Consider the following 15,241-nt stretch of genomic DNA (forward strand, 5'->3'; position numbering starts at 1 on the left):
AATCACAAAGGTCAAAAGCATTCCTCTTCATACAGGTAGGATATTTAACTTGTCGTTTACTCTGAGCCAATATCCTTGTTTTCTGTCCTTTACCAATATTAGTGGTTTATCCTTATAGATTATAGTTTTTATCTAATAGAGAGACTCGGTCATCAGAAGAGCTTGAAAAGGGCGTTCATTAAAAAACTTTATTCTTAAACTATTCTGAATCATTACCCCAATTGTTTCTATAGCTGCCTATTTATAATGAATATGTTCTATGCTTCTGAACCCTTTTAGAAGAAAAGGCCAGTGACCACCTCTTTTCCAGGGCAACACTGAAGGGAGCTTATCTCCGAGAAGTCACCTGATCTCATCAGAAGATAGAAGGATCTTTTTCATTCTCCTAGACCTTTAAAATTAAGTAGGTGTTAAGTTGTATGGTATTCTTCACCTTTGTTGGTATTTACATAATTTTCTTGTAAAAATGTAATGCCCCTTGAACTCTTTTGTGTTTCACACTCTCCTCATTTTGTGAACATGTTGCAATTTATCTGTGCTCCTGTCTGTAACTGGACCCCTGCCCCAGTGATTTATTGATATAAATTTATTAGCACTGTATCAAACAGCACAAATTGGTACTTGGATCTATCCCTCATTTGCAACTCCTTGATAGTGCTGAGTGCCTTGGGAGGAAATAAAAGGCACAATAAAGCCTGTTGACTTTCTTCGTCCCTTTGCTAGTTTTTCATGCTGCATTGATGTTTTGTCCTACGGATAAGATGTTCATGAAATGAAGCAGGAAAAATCAACTATGTCTCATTAAAGCCATTTCCACCTTCAGCTCACAATTCATTGTGCCAGCTTGATAATACAGAAAGACTAATAGCAGAAACTGAAATTAACTTGTTTGTTTTTTATTACTAAGCTGCTTCAGGTTATTTAAAAAAAAAAAATAGGCCCTCTCACCCCCTGTGCGATTTATCATTTTTAAAATTAGAGCTAATTTTATAAAATGACTAAAATTAAAAACTATAAAGTACTGGGCTGTGTAATTATTGCCTTTGCTTGGCTTTTATAAATAGATGATTTTTTAATCCCTATTTCTACAATTATTTCCACAAGCTTGTGAATCACGGGAAGAAAACAAAAAGACCTAATTCCCACAGGTGATTGGTTTTATTATTAATGTTACAGGATTGATTTTGAATTTCAAACGACAGATGTGCCCTGCCTAGTCCTTTTTGGCTTTTATTAAAAGCCAGCTGTTTTTACAAATTGTCCAGCCTGGTGGTGTTTCAACATTAGGTTTGTGGTTATATGTTTGTAGAGAATCATCCACTGAAGAATTTAACCACCTCATCCCATAGAATTCACAGACTTTCCTTGGGGGGGGTGGGGGGTGGGGGGGAGTAATTAATATATTTCTATTTTCCATCCAAGGGAAAAAACCAGTTAAGTTCATTCAAGCTGGTGCAGCTTGGGCCAGGGTGGGCCCTCAGGTCTGCGCCCGCCCTGTGACCCAGAAACACGCTGTGTCCAGGGGCCAGGGGCAGTACCTCCCCTGCTTTGGCAGTCACTGCTGGGGGGCCCATGCCCGCCCATACCGGCCCCCCAGTCATTTCTTAGGAGCAGCCCCAGAGACCTGGGTTATCAGTCCCGAAGCAGAACCCCCCGCACCCCCGCATCTGCGCAGGTGACAGCGGTGGACACGGAGCAGCTGCGCCTGCCGGTCACTGTCCCCTCCTGGCCTCTGCCTGTGGCCGCGTGACCCCGGGAAGCTGGCTCCCCATTCTGACAAGTATCTGAAGCCCTAGAGCCCCCCCCCCCCGCCCCGAGTCTGCTGTGCTGTGGACCTTTGGCTCGCCTGGGGGTCGAGCGTGCCGCACTGGCACGAAGCTACAGAACCTTCCAGGCTCCAGTTAGTTTCTCCCATAGAATCGTTTTGATTCGCACAGAAGTTTGGCTCTTTGGAAAGGACCCGGGGGCCCGCGGCCTCCCGCCCCCCCACGTGCCCCCCCAAAGCCGCCCCCGCCCGGCCCGCCGTGACTCAGCCGCGGACACGCGCGCCCCGGCCGCGCGCCCCGAGTGTCTCCTCCTGGGGAGGCTGCTCTGCCGGCACCCGCGGAGGCCGTGGAAGGAGACAAAGCAGCAGCGGACGCTCCAGAGAAACCACCCACGGGAAAGAAAACCCTGAAATCGCAGGCGGCAGAGCGAGGGCGGCCCTGGGAACGTGGACCTGCCCCCCGGAGGGGACGGCACAGGCCTCCCGCTGCCAGACGGCCTCTGTGACCCCCCTCGCCCGGGCCCCTGTGTCCAGGCCCTGGAACCTGGCCGCCGGGTTTCCAGCCGCCACTTCTGGGGCGCGCGGGGATGCGCCCGGGCTGGTGCGGTCAGGCCAGGCAGGTGCAGGTCGTGGGGGTCATTCCAGAGTCGTGTCCCTCCAGGGGAGCCTTTGAGTCTAAGGGGAAAAGCCTGTCCGCACTGTCTGCCCTGGAGAGTCTGTCAGCTTCTGAACCCCCTCTCCAAACGGGCCCCCGATTCTCTGCAGCGGCCACGCGCGCTGAAGTCTCCGCTCCGCGGCCCAGCGCCGCGACGGCCCCTGCAGGATGCCGCGGCCCGTCCGCTCCTGTCCACCCTCGCGGGAGGGCGCCAGCACGTCTCCCTTCCCAGCTCCCAAGTGGAGCGCTCTGGAGCCTGACCTGGGTGAGGGTGAGCAGGTGCGTGCAGAGGGACGGTCCCCAGCACCCGCTCTGCAGATGACACTCCATCAGAAATAAATTCATTCATCACCCAGTTTTCTCTCCGCACGGCGGGCGGCCATCTTCCCCCCGTGGTGATGATTTTGTTGCTAACATAATATTTTCAAATGGAAGGATGTTTTAAAATTCACCCAGAAGCCCCTACTATAATGAAGCGTTTCTCTTTCAACCCCCGCCTTCACTCCGGACGCGCAGCTGTAATTGTGAAATATGTGCTGCTTTGTATTCTGCTTTGTTCCCGGCGCAATATTACATCAACTGTTCTTCTGTCTTTCATGATCCTCATAATTTTCCATCTTAATGGCTGCAAACTCTCCTGCTGGGTGATCACAACATCGCTTGCTTAGCCGCTCCTCTTGTGTTGGACATTTGGGTGCCTTCAGATTCCTCATTAAACAAATCACCCTCCTGTAAACATTATACGTGCATTCGCCTCTCCATCCCGGGATGGAATATTAATCCGAGCCCCTGTGCCATGCCGAGGATGCAGGAGAGGAATACAAATGTGCAGTCTCCTCGGAGGAGCGTGGGGTCAGCTGCTCACTAACGGCCGCCTGGACCCGTCTGCTGTTGACACTGCCACAGGGTCGCCCCAGGACAAGGCCACCTGGACTCCGAGCTCCGGGTGCACAGAGGTGGCTGATCGTCCTGCCTTGTCCACCCCATTAACTACTGGACACTGGTGGTGCATGAGTGAATGGATGGATGGATGGAGGCATTACCTGGTTTTACTGTCCCAACAAGCTGGTCACAGGTAAACTGAGGCTCTGGACAAAGGCACATGAAGGCTTTTCCGTTCACATGCTCGCTTGGGCGTCGAACCCTCATTCAAAGTCTCAGGAGCCTCCAACAATCCCGACTTTCCAAATGAGGAAACAGATGAGCTGAGGGAAAGTAAACACTTTCTCCCAGATCACTCAGCATGAAGGTATGAGATCAGGATTCGAGTCCAGTATTTCCAGTATTTTCAGCTAAAAATTCCACATCCTTCTCCACGCACTGTGCCTATTCTCAGAGGTTAAAAGGCGGGGGGGTGGGGGGCAGCAACGTGTTCATTATACGGTATTTAAGCTGCCAGTGCAATCCTTGTACTTCTGGTGTTAATCGTTTTTGCCACCTGAGGCAGACACAGGAGCCGTGAGCACAGCCGCGCCAGCCTAGGCGTTCGCTCTTTCGACCCAGTTGCTGGTGCCGGCTGGGAGTGCCTCCCTGGCTTGCCGAGCACTTCTTTAAGCCCCAAGGAAAACCAACACTTTTTCCTGGGTTTAAACTGTATCTTCTCTATCCTCCTGACCTTTGTCTCTGGTTACCCGCTCTCCACTTATTGGCATACATGGAAGCAGCCTCTCAAACATTAACCCTTTGCCATATTTGATTCCCACAGTTGTTTCTGTTTTGATTCTGTTCATTTTCATTTTATTAAAGTGGTATAGAGTCTCTAGTCAAAGGTTTGGGTTCTTCTATTGTCTCAGTATCACTCTTCCAGACATCTGCCAGCGTCCAATAGCTTGCGTCTAATCTTCCAATCCAGCTGGTATTTAAGGCAGTTTAGAGTATGGATCGAAGGTACATTTCCCAACTTCCTAACTTAGCAGGGCTGGATGAAGTCCAGCAGCCCTTGGAGGGAAGGACCAACGTCTCTTCTTGCCTTTGGTACAAAGCTAGTGGTTAATATTTTGAACATCTCCTAGATCGCTACCCATTTCCAGCCACTCAATGATTCAGTCTTCCACCACGTTGTTGTAACACTTTCTCACACAGTTAAATTCTACATATCAGTGGCTCTACATGTAGCTTTGTACTTCTCCTGTTGAGTTTTCCACTTTTCTAAACCACTTGGAAACCCCTTTCAGTATTATAGATTTATAACATAATATTCTACTTGGCATGGTAGAATCAAGTACTGTGGTCTCTGGAGTTGATACACTTTGGGGCAAAGGTATACAAAGAAAATATGTTTATGTTGGGCCTCCCTGGTGGTGCAGGGGTTAAAGAGAGTGCTGTCAAGCTACTGCCAGCCACTGCCCCACGAGTTCAGTCCCCGGCCAGGGAGCTGCCCACAGGACGCAGCAGACCTCTCCTGTCTCCCCGCTGCTCCCGTCAGCAGTGTGTTTCATTAGATCTGTCTGTTCGGCTCACGGCTCTGTCTCTGGTGAATCCTCTCACCCCCTGCACCTGTGGCCTGTACCCCATTTATTTATGCATAAATAAATAAGTCTTTGGGAAAAAAAAAAGAAAAGAAATATATTTATTTGTCGAAGCTGCAAGCACGCGACCACGAGAACACAGCACCACAGCTGCCGCCAGGCCCTGGGGAGCACACGGGGGCACAGGACCTGATGCTTCACCAGCTCCGCGGTGAAGTCACCTCTGCCCGCTGGGCGAGGCGCCACTCATTTAAACTGTTTATACAATTTCAGGGACTACACCTGAGAGGAGAAAGCATACACTGTACAAAAATGAAGAATGAGTAAAGTATATAGAAATAAAATAAATCAAAACAAATAGTTGATCCTTCCCTAGGACCATTCTCTCTTAACGAATTTTTAAATGATTGACTTAAATGGTTTTTTCACTTGTTTGTTCTGTTCAGCGTCTTCCAGTGATTTTAATTAGACTTGGGGAGAATTATCATCCCCCAAAAGAAGAGCAAGTTCATTCTCTTCTAGAACACAGCACCGCTGTGCCGTCATCCAGAGCTCTGTACTTTCCAGCACATTTTTCATGTTTATCCCTTTTAAGTTTGTTCCTAAGGATTTCACACACTTCCCTGTTAGAATTCATGAGACGCCAAGGCTGGTATATAGGAGTAATCTTGATTTCAGACATTTCTTTGATATCCGGCAGCATTTAACAGGGCTACATGTACTTTCATCTCCTGAAATTGAATATTTTATGTGCCCATGCCCGACATGTATAGTTCCTTTGTCTGAATTCTCCTTCTTCACTTGCTGAGCAGACGTTCCAAAACAATATGAATCAAGGCAGCACCTTAACTGCATTTGCTTTCAAGGAAATGTCTTGGGATTGTCCATTGACAAAACCAATATCAGAATCTATTAAGAAAATCTATCTCCAGTGCCTTTTTAAAAAATGTATAACTGGAAAATGATTAAAATTTTTCCAAGTTACTTTTCACCATCTAAAGAAATGATCACATATGTGGATTTTCATTTAATTCATTGATGTTCATGGGGTTTTGTAACTGAACCATCCTTGTATTTTGTGGATACAACACGGGGGTCTTTTTTAAGATTTCCCCTGCATGGTGCTGGGAATGTTTGCAGTGCTTATCTTTACCAGTAGTCTGTTAAATGCTTCTCTGTCAGGGATACTCTTTTTCAAATATTTTCTGAATTTACTCAGATTCAGGGCCATTTTCTTAGAATTGTAAGAGTTCTGGTGTTTTCTCCCGCTTTTATCAATTTATGAAGATTTTTTTTGTTTGTGTTGCATTGACTTGAGAAATCTCTGTTTTGTAAGAAATTACCCAAAACATTGAGAACTACCGAAACAGTAGCACCCTTAGAGATATTTATTTCATATAATTTTTACCTGCATTGCATCTGTTTCCTTTCTGTTTCTATTTTTATGGGTTTTCTTTGGTTTCTCTTAATTAGACTTAGCAGAAGTTTGTCTATATTATTAAAGTGACAAGGAATCACCTGTTGCATTTTTTACCATTGATTTTTTCCCAATTTATGACTATCTTTTTATTTCTTTCATTGTATTTTCTTTCTCTGAAATATTCAGTCAAATATTTTATTACCTTCTCTTTTTAATTATAACTATAAAAACTTTAGAAGTTTTAATGGCATTTTCTATAAAACATTGATGTTGAAATATAGTCTATTTATTATTACTATTATTTCCTAAATTATCTGCTGAGTTCTTGATTTTCCCACGGTCCCAGATGTTCTTCAGGGTATGATTTTAAAATAGAGTGATTTTCAATCTGGCTTGTTTATTCTTAAAATTTTTAATTTCAAGTTTTAGTTGTATTTTGTTTCGAATGGAAACCATGATGGGCGGAGCCACAGAGCCAGCAGTGTGGACACTCCCGCAGTCTGAGAGGCTGGCCCTCCTTAGCAGCGGCCTGGGGGACACAGACCATCTGGCCAGGTCAGTGTCTAGATAAAGGAAAGGAAGAGAGAAGGGAAGAGAATTAAAATACAAGTCTTCACTTGGAGTCTGGGGGGAGTTACCTATATTCGACCCCCCCACGTCTCCTCCCCGTCTGGCTGTCTGGTCTCCAGCATCTGTACCATTTCCTACGTCAGGTGGAGCTTTCTTTAGCGGTGAGCCATGTCTCCAACTTCAGCATCTGCCATCTGGGTCATGAGGACGCCGAGGGGACTCCAGGCAGTCTTTGTTGTCAGTGGTTCCAAATAGGAGGGGATGAGAACGTTAGATATATGAGTTTGGAGAGTGGTAACCAGATCTTTGAAGAAACTAGAAGTCAGGACCCTGGCAGCCCATCCACTCCTCTCCTCTGAGCGAGCCTCCCAAACTCACCTGCTGGGCAAGGAATAGGAGCTTAGCTTTTAACATTACCAATGACACCAGCTTTATCACACATCAACTTTTCTGAGATTCTCTTCCACAAACCCTCTATAGCTTCTGATTTTATATTCAGATCTTACATTCCTGTGCCTTTAAATGACAAGCCTCAGGTAAAACACAATGCCTTTCTTTTTTCTTATTGCATCTAGTCGCTTTAAGTACATACATTAATTCAAATTCTTAACCACTTGAAATCCCCAGTGAAAACCAAGACACAAAAACAGCAAATTGTCCCGCCAGCATTCTTTCATTTGGCAAAAGACCCACGTAACTTTACTTCCTCTGTAAACAAAAAATAAATAAACTGATGTCCAGTAATTAAAGTTTTAGTATTTTTTGGCTTGGAAATTATCTAGATGACCAATACATTTCCATTATTTATCTTGACTTGGAAAAAACTCTAGTAGCACACATTGTAAAAGTTTTTGAAAGCTATTTTCAAGGATATCAACATACTCACTCCTGAAGTGTTCACCTGAAAACTCTTGTCCCATAGACATCTCCTTAAATCTTTTTTTTTAAAGATTTATTTATTTATGCATACAAGAACTGGGGTACAGCCAGAAGTGTGGGGCAGTGAGAGGATTCACCAGAGACAGAGTGGGGAATGGAAGAGGCAGATGGACGGAAATACATTGCTGAGGGGAGCAGCGGGCGAGTCATGGCACAGGTCTGCTGTGCCATGTGAGTTGCTCCCTGGCCAGGAATCAAACTCGTGCTGCAGTGGCTGTGGATTGCCTCATAGGTTGTGTCTCAACCCCTTGTGCCACCAGGGAGGCCCCAACATCTCCTTAAATCTTAAGCTACCTTTCTTGCAGACAGATTTTTGTAATAGTAGAGATAGAAAGGGCTTGTTTAATTAAGAAACCCAAGCAAAATAAAATCGCCTATATTTCAATTCCGAAAATTATGCCTATTTTATCAAATCAGTAGACTTCAACTTTCACTCACCAACAACAATCCTAACTTTTAAAAGACCAAAAACATTTGACTTCATTTCTATAAAAATTTCAAAGTTTTAGGAAAATTTAATTTATATCAAGCCCTGAAATCTAAGGCCAGCGAAAAAATAATTTCTACTGCCGTGCAGAGGTAAAAGTTGTCATCTGCACACAGGACACACATGGCCGACACGCACAAAGAGATGCTGCCAGAGATCTCTTAAGACTAACCATGGGTGGGAAGTCATTTAAAAATTTTCACGGCCCAATTTTCAAATATTTCCTTTTTTTTCCCCTTCTAATGAAAAATAAAACTTCTCCCTAAAGTTGGCATTGCAAAAATTGACTTGGTTCCTGAGGAAGTTGGGGACATAAAATCTACACCCCCAAGGCAAGAGAAAGTGTGTGCATTTAGCTTCGGGGAGGAGGCCCGAGAAAGGCTGCTTTGGAAAACAGCCCTGCTAACTACCTTGCCTGGCCTTCGCTGGAATAATCATCCTTTCTAATGGTATTAAATGGTCCCTCGAGATCAAGAGGCATTTCCCGAAGAGCATACAAATGATGCCATCTCTCAAGAGGACCCCCTCTCTAAGGTAGCAAAAGAAACACTCCCAGCGTCCTCGGACCTGGCGGCGAGCCCTGATGGCAAACAAAGCCCTGCCCCTGTTTCTGGCCAGCCCTATTCTGAAGCCCTCACACTGCCAGTTGCCAGGTCAACCTCCCAGGACACAAAATGAGAAAAACAGGAAGGCATCAGCAGTGCTCGGGACGGCCCGAGTCTGGATTTGGAAAGGAAGGACGAGGTAAAATTTCATTTCCCTTTCTGCTGAGTGTGGCAGGAAGAGGTCTGGGAGCGCAGGCCTGGGACAGGCCTCCCAAGAGCTGCGGCTGCCAGCTTTCCCACGGCCCCTCCGGCGGGCTCGGGCGCGGCTTGGAGCCGGGAGCCTCGCTCCACTACCTGTCAGGCCCTGGCAAGGCCGTCTGTGACTTGCTGTCAGTTTCCCCTTGACCAAAGGCGCGTTACTAGAAAATCCCCGCACGCTGGTCAGTTCCTACCCAGATTGTCTTAACCTGACGGGCTCTGGTTTACTCTCAGGTCATCGCTCCAAAATGGAGACCATGTGGGGGCGGGGGAGAAGGCCAGGAGGAATCACGTCCGTCCATTGGCTTTTGTTTGGGGGCCTCTCCTTTCTTTAATTTTTCGCTTGCCTTCAAGGTGAATCTTTGGGTAATATGGAAGCTCCTGCCTTCCAGGGCGCTTCTCAGATAAAGTGTTGCCTAACGGAGCATCCCCGCCATGGTCATTGCCGTTATCTGCAGCCAGATCTTGCCATTTTTCTAGACATTTTCTTTAGACATAGCAGATTCAATTTCTTTCGCACAGATTTGTCTTGGAGTCAAACGAATTCCAAAACTGTACCTCAATCCTCTGGTTACCCAGTTTTCTCTTAGCAATTGCCCTCCCCTTGTGCGTGTGTCCTGGCTGTGTCCTGAGGAAGGCAGCTGGGAGCCCGGCGGCAGCCTGCTGGGAAATGCGGCAGGACTAGTCCAGCCACACCCTAAGAATGGGGTGAGCAGGCTGAGAATGCAGCTGCCGCCAGCAGCCCCCAGTCTAGTATCTAGGGGGTTCCAGCCTTGGAGACCACAGCGCCCACCTGCAACGTTCACACAGAACCCAGAGCAAAACCAAAAGCTTGGGGTCCCCTGTTAGTGCTGATTAAATCAGACCCAGGCCCACCCCAGTGCTCAGCTGACCCCGGACCTGAGACTCAGACCTACGTGATCAGCGCCTGGACCTCAGGCCAGTCCCAAAGGGAGACCAGCCCACCCCCACCCCACACCCGGCCTCCAACCGGTTCCCAGCATGTTCTAGACCAGCAGACCCAGGAAGGGGACTGGCGGCCAGCAGCGGGGAAGGGATGGGGAACGGCAGCTCTTACCCACAGCTCCCATAGCCTCTGAGAACCAGAGGGCCACCCGCAGGGCCTGGTGGGCCAGGGACTGACCCATCAGCCTGGACAGACAAGGGGACTGGGCAGGGAGCGCACAGAGCCGAGCTCACGCCAGGGCTCACTCAGGGCCTGGAGAAGGCGAGGCAGGCGGCTCAGGAGGCCACGGCGCCAGCCTCTCTCACTTGTCGCCCCGGACGCCCCTAGAAGTCCATTGAGAGCCCTGTCGCTGCCATCAAACTTTCAAAAAACAAAATTCACAAGTTTGGAGATCTGGTTGGCCTCCTCCAGCGCTGCGTGCAAGGCCAGCGTCCCGGCTCCGTGCTGCAGGCTCGAGCTGCATGGGGCTCTGTGTAGACGGGGGTCGGGGGACAAAGTTTGAGTAAAGAAAAGACTATTTTGGGTACAGCCACCTTCCCCTGAGGGCAGGCAGAGTCCCGTGCAGGTGACTGCTCGCAGGCTAGGGCTGTCCAGTATTGTTGACCCCAGGGCCTTGGGAAAGATCCGCCGAATATTGCTGTTGGAGCCACATTCAAGAAGCTTCCACCGCAGGCTACTGGGCGGCGGCACAGTGTCACTCCGTCCTCCCCAGCTGGGGCCTGGAGCTCACAGGTGAACACGTGTCTTTCTCAGGGCCAGGTCCGGCCTTAGAAGAATGTTCCTGGGAAACAACTAACTTTCCTTCCACACGTTCACCCTTTTGTGCTTGTTTTTATGAGACTTTTTAAAACATGCAAGAAAAGCTGCACTTCTGCAGAACGGAACTCTGAGGGGACCAGCATCACGCAAGAGGCGGTTTCTACCCGAGTTCTGCGCACGGAGGCCGGCCAGCAGCTCCTGCCACGCTGCCGGTCTTCCAACCTCCCGCGGGCGGCCCAGGGCGCCGGGCCACATGCTGGCGTTTTGAGCCCGGCCGCGTCGCCCCTGCCTGGGCAGCCAGGATGCAGCATTGCCCAGCGGAGGGCCCCGCCCGTGCCAGGCTGCTTCCCCTCCCCCGCCCCTATCCCCGCAGGACGCCCCAGGACTAGAGACTAAAGACTGGGACACGGGAGCATCTGTGTCAGGAAGGCACTGACACCTCTTCGCCCCCATTTTCTAGCCGCAAGGCAGGGATGACAGACGCCCTGCCCGCCGTCACACCATGTCACGCCGAGGCGAGGATGGCTGGGCCGCGCTGGGCCGCCGTGGAGAGAGATGAGCTATGTTTTCATCCCGAGGGCTGCCCGGCTCTCCGTGCAGTAAGCTGGACCCTAGGGGGGTTGGAAGAGGCGATGGCTTGATCCCTGGAGACTGCAGGCAGCGGAACTGCTCTCAGGCAGGAGATTGGGCCCTAACTGTCTGCTCCCTCAGCCTCACGCTGAAACGGTCTATCAGAAAGGTCATCAAGATAAAGTCAGAAGAGGCAGCACAGAAAGGAGCCCCCTACCCTGTCCCGGGCCAGCTGCAGCTGTCCGCTGCCTGCGGGGAGCCCTCTCCAGCCTGCGTCGGTCTCTGGATTTGTTCTTTTGCCTCCAGCGTTGGAGGGACGTGCCAGGCTCTGTCCCTTTTGTCAATCCATCCATGCTGATCACAGAGGGGGCTCTGGCAGACTGTTGCTGCTCCCCCATCCCCGGACGACGGCCGCCTGTCCTGGCCGCCATCAGGGTGACTTCCAATAAGCAATGACCTTCACCAGGGAATGGAGAAGGGAAGAGGTGCCCTGGCCCTTGTTCAGGGGTCGCTGGACGACCCTCCCTGGTCTTTGGACACTGGGGGGTGGCCAGTGGGCAGCCTCCCCTCTTCCACCTCCTGGTGTGGCCATGGGAAGGAAACAAAAGAAATTAAATAAATGTAAAAGAAAGACAAGAACCTTTGGTTCAGGACATGCACACAGTGATGACGTGTTGACATCAGGGCAGGGCCTCGGGCCAGGTCTTTGTGTGTGAGAGTCTTTTCAGGGTAAGGGCTGTTATCTAGGAAGAGGAAAGCTCATTTCTACATGGCTGCCTGGCTCTGGGCAGCTGCTGATAGACTGAACTCAGTTTAAGAAATCAGCTTTGGGGCCTCCCTGGTGGCACAAGGGGTTAAGCACAGCACTATGAAGCTATCGCCAGCCAATGCAGCACAAGTTCGATCCCCAGCCAGGGAGCTGACCCACATGGCCCAGCAGACCTCTTCTGTCTCCCCGCTGCTCCCCTCTGGAGTGGATTTCAGGAGATCCTCCTGTTCCGCTCCTCACTCTTTCTTTGGAGAATCCTCTCACTGCTCCCCCACGAATCTGCGGCCTACACCCCAGCTCTTATAAAAATAGTGATAATAGGCCTCCCTGGTGGCGCAGCGGATTGAGCACAGTGCTGTGAAGCTGTCCGCAGCCTCTGCAGTGCAGGTTCTATTCCTGGCCAGCCAGGGAGATTCCCACATGATGCAGCAGACATCTCCTGCCGCCCGCTGCTCCCCTCAGCAGTGTATTTTGGTCGTCTACCTGTTCTGCTCCCCATTCTGTCTCTGGTGAATTCTCTCACCCTCCCACGCCTCTGGCCTATACCCCAGATCCTGTATAAAAATAAATAATTCTTGGGCCTCCCTGGTGGTGCAGCGGTTGAGCGCCGGGTTGCGAGGCTGCCTGCCTGCAGCGTATGCAGCGCCACTTCGATCCCTGGCTGCCGGACGAGGGTCCCACATGGCGCACAGACCTCTCCTGCCGCCCGCTGCTCCCCTCAGCAGTGTACTTCGTCACTCTGCCTGTCCTACTCTCCACTCTGGCTCTGGTGAATTCTCTCACCCTCCCGTGCTTCCAACTGTACCCAGTGCTTGTATAAATAAATAAATAAAAAATATAAATAAATAAGACTTTTTTAAATAAATAAATATTCTTTTTAAAAAATAGTAATAATAATAATAAAAGGCAAAAAGTGCGGCTTAGTCTTTGTGCTGAAAATTGACACAAAATGAGGACCGTAAGTTTATACCTTGCATTACGCAGTGCTACATGTGCACGTGCTCTGATAGTCATATAGACATAAATACGTACCCACGGCGCACACTCAGGATCAAGTGCTAACGCTATGCAAGTTCTTAGACATAGAATGAGTCAAATGCTAGTTTTTGGCATAATTTTCCCCACCCCCCCCCCCCCCGGAAAGTGTACTATACAATATGTGTGAGTATGAACCTCTTCATCCCACTAACACAGAGGATGCTGTGCCCTGAATGTTTCTGTCTCCGGCCTCCCACTTCAGCTGCTGAAATGCTAAAGCCCAATGTGATGGTGTCAGGAGGTGGGATCTTTGGGGTATACTGAGGACCTTTGGGGGGTGCTGAGGTCATGAAGGAAGACCCTCCTGGATGGTTAATTCTCTTCTGAAGGAGGCCCCTCCCACTGTGTGAGGTTCTAAGGTGCTAAGAAGCCAGAAAAAGGCCACGGACCTTGGCCTTCCAGTCCCCAGAACTGTGAGAAATAAATTCCTATTGTTTATAAGTTGACTCGGTCAGTTGCGCTTGTTAGAGCAGCCCCAGCAGACTAAGGAGTCTCCACATGTGCTCACACTGTGCGTGGAAGCTCTTGCATGCACACAGTGGGAGGATAATGTAAACCACTGGCAGGCGTGCAGAAGAGAAGCAATTCCCGGTGCCGACCTGGGACAGGCGCTCAGGGGATGGAGCATGGTCATTCCAGAGTGTGAGTAAGGTTCTTCAGGATAGAAAAGGGGAAAGTGCATCTGGGCAGAGGACGCTGTGTACAGAGTTCAAGAGTGTGGAAATGTGTGGCCTGTTGAGCGACAGCAAGTGACTTGAGTTGGGAACTAAAGATCCAGGTGGGCTGACTGGGCCAGAATCTAAACACCTGCCAGCCACGGACGAGGTCTGCACATGGCGACCCCATGACTTGGGGCTGGTGCTGCTTTGCCGTGCGGGCCAGCCTTTCCGCACCACAGGGCCAGCCTTTCCGCACCACAAGGCCAGGCTTTCCACACCACAAGGTGTTTAGCGACGTCCCTGGTTTCCCCTCGCTGGATGCCAGTAGCGCCCTCCCTCCCTCCCATGTGACAGAGCCGAATGGCCCCAGAGAAAATGGTCCCTCAGCTCCCGGAGAATAGGGAGGCTGAGAACAGCTGGTCAGCCCATTTGTTGAAGGAAAAAAATGAAAAGAACAAAGGCAAAAAGACTGGAAAGGAGAGAGACCACGTTCTCGGCATCCAGAAGACTCAGGAGAGGATTCCTGAGGACGGGAGGCATTCTAAAGACCAGGGGAGGGAAGTTGAAGCAGGTCAGGGTGACTTCAGAGGTAAAGGTCACTGCTGAGATGTTCAGAGGAAAAGGTGAGCTTGACGTCTGAAGAAAATGGACAGGAATCAAAAGAGCAATTCAGCTTGGAAGTGGACCTTACAGCGGGAAGGGCCGCTCCTGGAGGGGATGCAGAGACATCAGGGGGCCCCGGGCTTACTCGTTCCTTTAACAGTCATGAATTTAGCAGAGATCAGGAAAAAACACGACATTGTGTTGACAGCAGGTATATGCAGTCTCATTTCAAGTGTATGTGTGAAGAAGCTCATACCAAATATGAAGTAGAGTAGCTGTGGCTCCTGAAGCCAGGGCAAATGAGGAGATGGCGGGTGAATGACGGGAGGCTGGAAATACAAGGGGCTGGGCCCCAGCTGAGCGGGTCACGTGACCTCATCCTCTTCAGTCTGTCTCTGTGCCCTCCACCTGCCTCTTCATGTGCCACCCCCTCTGGCCCTTCCACAAATCTGCCTCTGCCTCGAACTCCCCCTCCGGTGAAACCCACCCCAGGGACCCCGGCCACAAGGCTCTGCTCTGAACACCTAACCACCCTTTAAACATCTTCTAGTGCCTTCTCTACCTGAGTTTCAGTTCCTTGCCAGATGTGACGTGCCAAGCTGATAGGAATCCCGGCTGTGTCCTCCCCCACCCTCACAGGGAAGGGTGTGGGCCTCTCTGGACGGCACAGGTCATCCTCTCTGCAAGTGTCATAAGGGCAGTCACCTGCTTAATTACCTGCTGATGACTTCCTGGTGTCTGCAAGCCCCAGCAGGGGTGCATGTGAGGC

The sequence above is a fragment of the Talpa europaea genome (assembly GCF_964194135.1).
Source record: "Talpa europaea genome assembly, chromosome: 11".
NCBI lineage: Eukaryota > Metazoa > Chordata > Mammalia > Eulipotyphla > Talpidae > Talpa > Talpa europaea.